The 8,529-nt window shown below is 42.7% G+C and overlaps 1 protein-coding gene across 1 annotated transcript in view; it reads right to left on the minus strand.

Annotated features, from left to right (window-relative positions):
• LOC308325609 (uncharacterized protein) overlaps positions 1–8,529 on the minus strand; it is a 96,441-nt gene that overhangs the window by 10,001 nt on the left and 77,911 nt on the right. The gene's annotated exons all lie outside the window — the stretch shown is intronic.

Here is an 8,529-nt window from a genome sequence, read left to right on the forward strand (position 1 = left end):
TGGTCTTTACTCTTTATCTAGATTCTAGTTACTTTTTGCAGCAGTTACTTTTAACCCATTTTGACATGAGATCAGATTCTACAAATGTCTTCTAATTCCTGAGAGTTTTCTGAAAAAGCTACGTTTCTATGTCAGTCGTTCTTCGATTTTTCAAAAATAGAAGACCTACAAGCTCGTAGCGCGCCACTCGGTGGCACGCTATGAGCTTGTAGATCTGCTATTTTTCAATAGCTAAAGCATAACATAATGCTAACACAAAAAGGGGTTCCCGCCGAAAATGGGTTAAAATAGAGTCAACAAAACGTGAAGAAACATTGTTGCGACCGCAAGTCACATTTACTATGAAAACGTGCATTTCCTGTTAGTCCCTCTAATCTGGGTTTTCTGGTTATCTTTCTGATAGCTGAAAAGCTATCAGAAAAAAGCTGAAAAATGACCTTGTGTCCTAAAGCACTACTTTACTGTACTTTGTCACATATGAGTGATATTTTTCTTTTGGTAGATGCCCTCCCTCCCGTCATGATGCCCTAGGCCGGGCAACTGCCTGTTCTGCCTGATGGGAGGGCCGGCCCTCAGGGCCTCAGGGCGTCTTACTGGTATTAATTCAGACAGATTTGACAAAATTACAAAAACTGTAGTGCTGTAAATGTCCTTTTATAACATACTGTACTGTATCTTCTCCTCTTTCGCCTCAATGCCAATGTTTTGTCAAATTCCTTGCTGAAACGTGCCATACAACGACAGTAATATTGCCTTGCCTTGATTGTTTCCGTTGCACTCTGTTTACTTGAACGATTACCCTTATCATTTGCTGTCTAGGGCTCATGCCATCTTCTCTGAACTTGCACATTGTAACTCAGACGGAATGAGAGCATCTGTTTAAACGCCTAACATTTTGTACAGTAGCAACATCCAGAGCATTAAATGAACCACTGTGAACCCAGGGTTAGGTTATTTTATGAAGAAGAAAAAACTGAAACATAGCTTGGGCTGTCTCTCAAAATTACTTCTCCTTATACCCGCCTCACATATGGCATGAAATCTATCAATGTTTCAAACTTCAGAGTGCACAAACTTCTCATCTCCCATCCTACTCCCTCCTTCAATCTTTCATTCTCTCTCTCTCTCTGCTCTCATTACAGATTATAGCAGACCCTGTTTGAATTCACAATGTCAGGCAGCGACCCACAGGGCCGCCGCCGGAGCACATTCCTAGATCTCTGCAGGGGAGAGCAAATTATGAAAAGGGAAAAGGCATATTATCATTTTTTCCTTTTCCGTTCTATTTTCCGTTTCGTTAAAAAGGATATCGTCGATGAAACCTCTTATCTCCATATGTTTTTTTTTTTTTTACTTTTTGTGTTTTTCCGTAAATTAACGCCCTATAGTTGATCACACTACTGCATCAAAAGTAGCAGATCGCAAGCTTGTAGATCTGCTACTTTTGCCGTTTTTGAATTTTGAATTGTGAAAAGTAGTTTTGGACATACAAGGCTTCCACCCGACAGAGAGGCGATATGAAATAATTTCTCCAAAACGTATAGTCTCTCTATATATAAGCTTGGTAGCGCACAAAGCACAGTTTCTCCCAGTCCTCCACATTCCACGCCTCTTTCTAAAAATCCCCTTTCAAGTGACATTTCCAAAACATTTTAATGAGGGTCCAGGAGGGCTGGAAAGGGGACGTTTGCCTCGACTAATGGGCTTCTCTGCTCTGCTCTGCTCTTGGCCACATTTATGAATAATGTATTGGTGCCAAATAAATACAGTCCTGCAAATGGTGTCTCCTCTTATTGAGGAAGGCTGGACCATGGAGTAGGAGGTGGAGAGAGGGGGGAGAGAGGGGAGGAAGGGAGGGAGACCAAGTGAGAGAAAGAGTGCTGGCAGAATGAGAGACAGAGAGAGAGAGAGAGAGAGAGAGAGAGAGGTGGTGTATTATATGGGAGATGGAGAAAGAAATAGAGAGTGAAAGCAAGTGATGCATAAAGACAGAGAGAAGAAGGGGGAAAGGCAGAGAGAAATGGCATTGAAGAAACAGAGAGGAGGCCAGAGAATACAGTAGGAGCTGCAGATCAATCACACACGCACGCACGGGTCGCACGCACGCACGCACGGGTCGCACGCACGCACGCACGCACGGGTCGCACGCACATGTAGTCCGCCATGCTGGATTGATTTTCATGAAGGCAAGTAGAGCGGTCTGACCCACATGCTCCCATATCTACTGGAGTGCTGTCATTTCAGCAGGCAATTATTGAGGGATAGCCGAGTAAAACACACACTGGCATGATAGTTAACATGAAAGACGGCAATTAAATTGCCATCGTGCATTACGTTACTCTTAATTTTTAACAATATTTCTTGTGCGCCTTTAACCCATTGAGAACCGAGTCCAGATTCTAATGTCTTCTAAATCAAATAAATTCAGTGGCTCTCAAACTATTTCATGTCAAGGACCCCAAACATTATATACGGTATATTCGGCCGCTGACCATCTCTATACCATCTCAATGTAACATGGGACCCCCAAGAAGCAAAGATATGGGTTAAAAACGGTTGCTGAGTGGGCCCGGGCCGCTACGTGTGCGGGCCACTGACCCTCCATCTGAAAATAATATTTTTCAGATGGAAAATTATATTTTCAGATGGGGGTCGGTTCCCTGAACCCCCCAGAAGCAAAGATATTTTATATATAAAAATGTTCACTCTGGAATACTGTATTCAAAATTTGCACCACATTTTCACGATTTTTCTAAAATAGCAGATCTATAAGCTCATAGGTCTTGCACCGAGGTCTTAGCACTTAAACCCTACAGTATATACCCCAACCCTATATTCTCTTGGTTGACCGGGGTCCCCCAGCCATCTATACTCTGTCCTCTACACAATTTTTTTCCCCCCCGAAAATAGCTTACACGTCGAAACATGATGAGTTGTGAGCTCGTACTGTGGCTCGAGCTCGTATCGTGTATTGGCTGTATGCCATTGGAGACCCTATTATTTACAGGTCTTTTGCGGTAATTAAGTCCTATAACACCAGTTACACCACCAGCTTATCACTATTTCACAAGTCGTGCACATTAACAGGTTCCGAGGTTTCCGAGGTTTTTCCAACACCCCTATTTTGAAGGAATGTGGGTGTTGGACTTGCAAACTGTCCGTAGGTGCTCCTTGATAGCGGTTTTATTGTGCCGCGTTTCGAGCTTGTAGATCTGCTACCGTTTTGGAGATATGAGGTTTCCACCCGACAGAGACGATGTGCAAGTAAGAGCTCACAGGAACTCATTGAATACACTTCCCGAGGCATCCAGAGATGCAAGCGATGAGTGGAATTACCAGCGGATGCTTCAGATATCGACACACAAAGAGTAATTGTAATGGCTTTGAGGTTCCAAGATGGGATGAGAGCTGCATAAGGAGCAAGAGGAGACCGTTTCCAAAAGATTCGTTTTGTTAAACATGCAGTGAGAGTGTAAAAATGCACCCTGGGAAGCCCACATACAACTCTTGTATATTTAATTATAACATTGAAACTCTTGTTTAAGCCCAACTTCAGGCCTTGAATTTAATTTGAAAGTGTGTAGCCGTTATTGCACTAATGTACTGCTGGGTATTGTAATATAGCTATACTTTCCACAACGGAACAAAGGGAATATCGGAAAGAAAAGACACACACAGTGCTGAGCTGATTGCATCTCTGTCGGCGGGGGACAGCTATCGATTTCTGCGGCGAGAGGCATCATTGTCTGGGCCGTCCAGGCATGAGAAAGGAGGGGTGCTCAGGGGAGAATAAACACTGATAATCCACATTTAAGCAGCTTAATGTGAGGTTCTATACTCCTGCTGATGAATGGGTCTGGACGGGATCATCGGAGCGTGCTGCTGCCCCTCCCCGATCAGGCCACAAATTAACATGTTTCCTTACACAAAATTACTTTGTCTCTTTTTCTCTAAACTGCCTCCCCCTGGCCAGCCGGGGGCGCCTAATGGAGGGGAAAGGAACTAGTTGGAATAATAACGTGTTGCTCCCACGCACTATAGGTCCAACCGGGGCAAACTCCCCTCTGTCGGGTGAAAAGACCTTGGACTCCTCATGCATTGAAGGAAGCATATGAGGTCGGTCCGTTGCTCTCCTCAAGTTGGCAGAGGGAGTGTAGAGCCCAGGATTACATTCGATAATAATTGACACTGGGTGAGAAAAAAATGAGTTACAAAACTAAAACCGTGGTGCATCTGGCCACAGAGCGATAACATTCTGCGGACTTAATTTGTCCACATCATCTACAGTACAACAGTACAACACAATACATATTTGCGCGATTTAAGAAGAGATTTACCGTTTGAGCCGCACAGCAGGTAAGTCGGTATCGAACACTCGGCATGGAGTTATTTTTATAAATAAAAACGTCTGGTCCGAAATTTTCATTTAAGCGTGGTAGAGCTCCGCCACTGATTGGTCGAGAGATACTGTGCTATGGGGGTGGAAGCAGTATTTTTGGTACACACTGGATCAAGCTCCAAAGGTGTGATTTATTTCAGTTACTCCTAGGTGACATTTCCAGTCTGACACCCTCGGAGTTTGATCCAGTCAGTGTAGAAAACCACTGAGTCTTCTCTGTGCTTGTTTTTCTCCCTCTCTTTTTATTCACTTATTATTACCTATATGCTGCTACACTGTCTGCAGGATGTGCCCGTGGCGTGTGCACAAAATGGCCGTGCATTTCTGCTTTGTTGCCTTTTAGCTCAATACCCAAAACTGACTCGAAACACCTTGCGAAAACACCTTGGTGCGAAACACCAAGCTGGTAGCGCGCCACCGAGTGGCGCGCTACCAGCTTGTAAGGTCTGCAATTTTTTTTTTTTTTAATGAAATGAAAACATTTATTTCAGAAAACTGGAGCATTTACAGTTCAAATATGGAGATAAGAGGTTTCTGCCCGGCAGCAACAATATATTGGATATGTCAAGGGTGTATATGCCTAATATTAAATATGAATGAAATATTAAATTAAATATTCCCTACATTTTCTGAATCAGGAACCCACTAAAAGAAGTGTTCGTCGCATGTTAAAGTGGTCAGATGGGTGACCTGTGTGTGTGTGAATTGTTTATTGATGAATCAATTGATTGTGTTCAGGCTTGGTTTAACAAATGGTTTAAGTCATGGGGTGGGCAACTGGCGGTCCGGGGGCCACATGCGGCCCCCACCTTCACTTAATGCGGCACGCATGTTAATATCAGAATACTGATATAGTATTGATTTCAGCTGTTACAATTCCAAACCCTCTTTAATTACGCCATGACTAGTATTATATTAAATGACTAGTACTTTAGTATTAAAATGGTATTGTCTTTTTGTGTCCAATGTAGTTACGCTAACAGTTCACATAAAGTCTGTCTATAACTATGTTGCTACCACTCATGGCATAACGTATGTAACTGAAATGTTTTTATGCCTATACATCATTTCCGAGAGAAAGATTTGTTTTTGGTATGACCACAAATGTTAAAGCGCAACTAACATGCATATATATATTTTTTTTAAATACTTATTATCATATTGTATATGTCCCTCAAGCTTATTTGTAGTGGTTTTAGCCTCAATCACCACTCTGATATAACCAGCCTTGTCAATTCTTTCTGGACTTTGAAAGCAGTTTTAGCTGCAGTACCACAATGTCCTGAGGTGGAGAGGGTGCTGATATGCAGATTATTTAATATTTGAGTCATTATAATACTCATGCTAGATAAAACCAGGCTTGTTTCCATTCCATGCCAGCTTGGAAAATCAACAATGGTGGACATTGTAAACAAAGTGGAAATGCAAATTTGCAACTGAAGACTGAAGAAAAGGAGGAATTATACAAAGTAGGGTGACATTGATGACATCACGATGAGGCCAAAATCAGTCGAGCTGTTTCTGAGAGCAATTTCCATTAAAACACCCATATGACATGAAGGCCTGATTGTTCAAAATTGGTTATTTGTGGGGATAGAAAACACACATGGGAGCTCCAAAAACACAAAAGAATTTAAAAAAGTTGAATTTTATGTTATAGCTCCTTTAAGAGAAACATGAATGTGACTTAGATGTTGTTTTAACACATAGACTGCTACAGGTTCTAGCGGACCCTGGCTTACTGGTGCTGAAGGCTTAACATGGGCTTTTTGAACTTTTTGGGGGGCCCACAGCGAGGGGCCTCTTATAGCGAGAATCACAATCGCATAAATAAAAAGAAAGCCCAACTTGTCCACTTCAATTAAAAAAAAAAATTATGATTCTACCATCTTCCATTCTGGAGATATTGACCTTTTTCTAACACCTGCTTTTGCCTGCACGCTGCTTGTGAAAAAAAACAACAGAGATATGGAGGCCTGAAGTTGACAGACATTTCAGTTCAGTTTTTTTAGTTCAAAAGACCGATATAAAATTGAGCACAAATAATATCCTATACAAACCATATACCGAATGAAAGCCCTGAATGTCTACTTTTAGGAGGAAAACAGTACACATTGTACACATATACAGTTTGTCACTAATTGGCTATTGAATGCAGCTTGCGCCCACCAGAGAACTTTAGAGAAGGCATGGACCCGAAGAACTATTATTCACAAAATAAGGCCTATAGCGACATGTACATACTATATACCGTATGAAACAGTAGACTCTCTGCTTTCATAAGAAAAATACCACCCAGAAAAATCACACCCCTGTGAAGTGAGCAGTGCAATTGCACTGCTCACTTCACAGGGGTGTGATTTTTATTATTATTACAGTATTAGTATTTTTCTTATGAAAGCAGAGAGTCGACTGTTTCATACGGTATATAGTATGTACATGTCGCTATAGGCCTTATTTTGTGAATAATAGTTATTCAGGCCCATGCCATCTCTAAAGTTCTCTGAAAAAGATAATTTTAGAGAGCATGGACCTAACAACTAAATATTCACAAAATAAGGCCTATAGCGACATGTACATACTATATACCGTATGAAACAGAATACTCTCTGCTTTCATAAGAAAAATACTAATACTGTAATAATAATAGAAATCACACCCCAGTGAAGTGAGCAGTGCAATGTTGCACTGCTCACTTCACAACATTGCACTGCTCACTTCACAGGGGTGTGATTTTTATTATTACGAGTAAGACGCGCGAACGCGGAAGGCGAACGCAGATCGTAAATTGCAATAACAATTAGAATAAATTACAGACATGATCTGCAGGGTGTCATAGTTAGTGCTTGGACCACGCCAGCTCCATATATGGTCACAAAAGACGCCATCACACTCATGTCACCATGACTCAGCCATAACCATATAAGGAGTCCCCAAAGCAGGACCACGCCATCACACTCATGTCACCATGACTCACAAATCACTCAGCTCCATATATGGGCACAAAAGGGCCAGGTCCACATATACAGTAAGCGGGACAGACAGACACACACACACACACACACAGACAGACAGACAGACAGACAGACGTGATCTGCTAGGTCTCATAGTAAGTGCTCATTGCATTCGCAATTACAGTATTAGTTTTTTTCTTATGAAAGCAGAGAGTCTTGATGCACATTATCTGATCATAAAACGGACTTGGAAACTTTCTTCAATCGTAGCCCCATATGTGCCCTCTCCCTACGCTCATTGAACTCATTCTGTGATTCGAGCTACAAACAATCGCAGTAACGGGGGGGGGGGGGGGGGGGGGCAACTAGGCTTTGAGGAAATGATCTTGCATAATCAACATTGTCGATTGTCGTGTGCCGCTCCAAACATGTCCAGACATACCACTAACCTCATCGATCCAGTCTCGCGTATCTATAAGGTGAGACGCGAGACTGGATCGGATTGTGTCTGGACATGTTTGGAAAAAAAAACAACGACGATCGTGGATGGATCACATCCATGATGGATGCGGCAGAAGCAGAAGCAGCACGCAACGTGTTTGGAAGAAAAAAAGCACCACCTGTCGTTGCAAGACAAACACCCGTATGTTGCTGATAGACAGATAATAATCGATCCGATTTTGTCCTGCCGTTCATTTTATCACATTAGGTGCAGGGCAGGCTGCTCGACGGTGAGTTTATAATAGCCTGTTGTAACGAGAAAGGGGGGTGGATGGATGGATGCCTTATGATGGATGCGAGCAAAGCAACAGCAGCAGCAGTACGGCTTGCGATCAGCGACCAACGTATCATGGCGGGCCCTCGATAATGATGTGCAATCTGTCCATGACTAACTCCACATGTTATTGGCAAACGTTACGTTATGAAATCAAATGCCGATCGTTGCAGGTTTATATACGGGCAGAGAGCAAATCGCGTTGTATCTTGTTCCGAGAATGAGAGTGAGTGCAAGCCTTGCAGTTGAAAGCAGTGGGGACTCGGGAGTGGGGGGGGAACTGCCAATGCGATCCAAGAGGAAGAGACCCCCCCCCCCACCATTCTCCCTCGGGAGAAACCATGTAGAAACAGGAGGGGAGGGGGAATCGAGTGTATTCACACAAACAAGAGCATTGTCCC

The sequence above is a fragment of the Protomyctophum bolini genome, assembly GCF_963924005.1.
Source record: "Protomyctophum bolini genome assembly, chromosome: 12".
Taxonomy (NCBI): Eukaryota; Metazoa; Chordata; class Actinopteri; order Myctophiformes; family Myctophidae; genus Protomyctophum; species Protomyctophum bolini.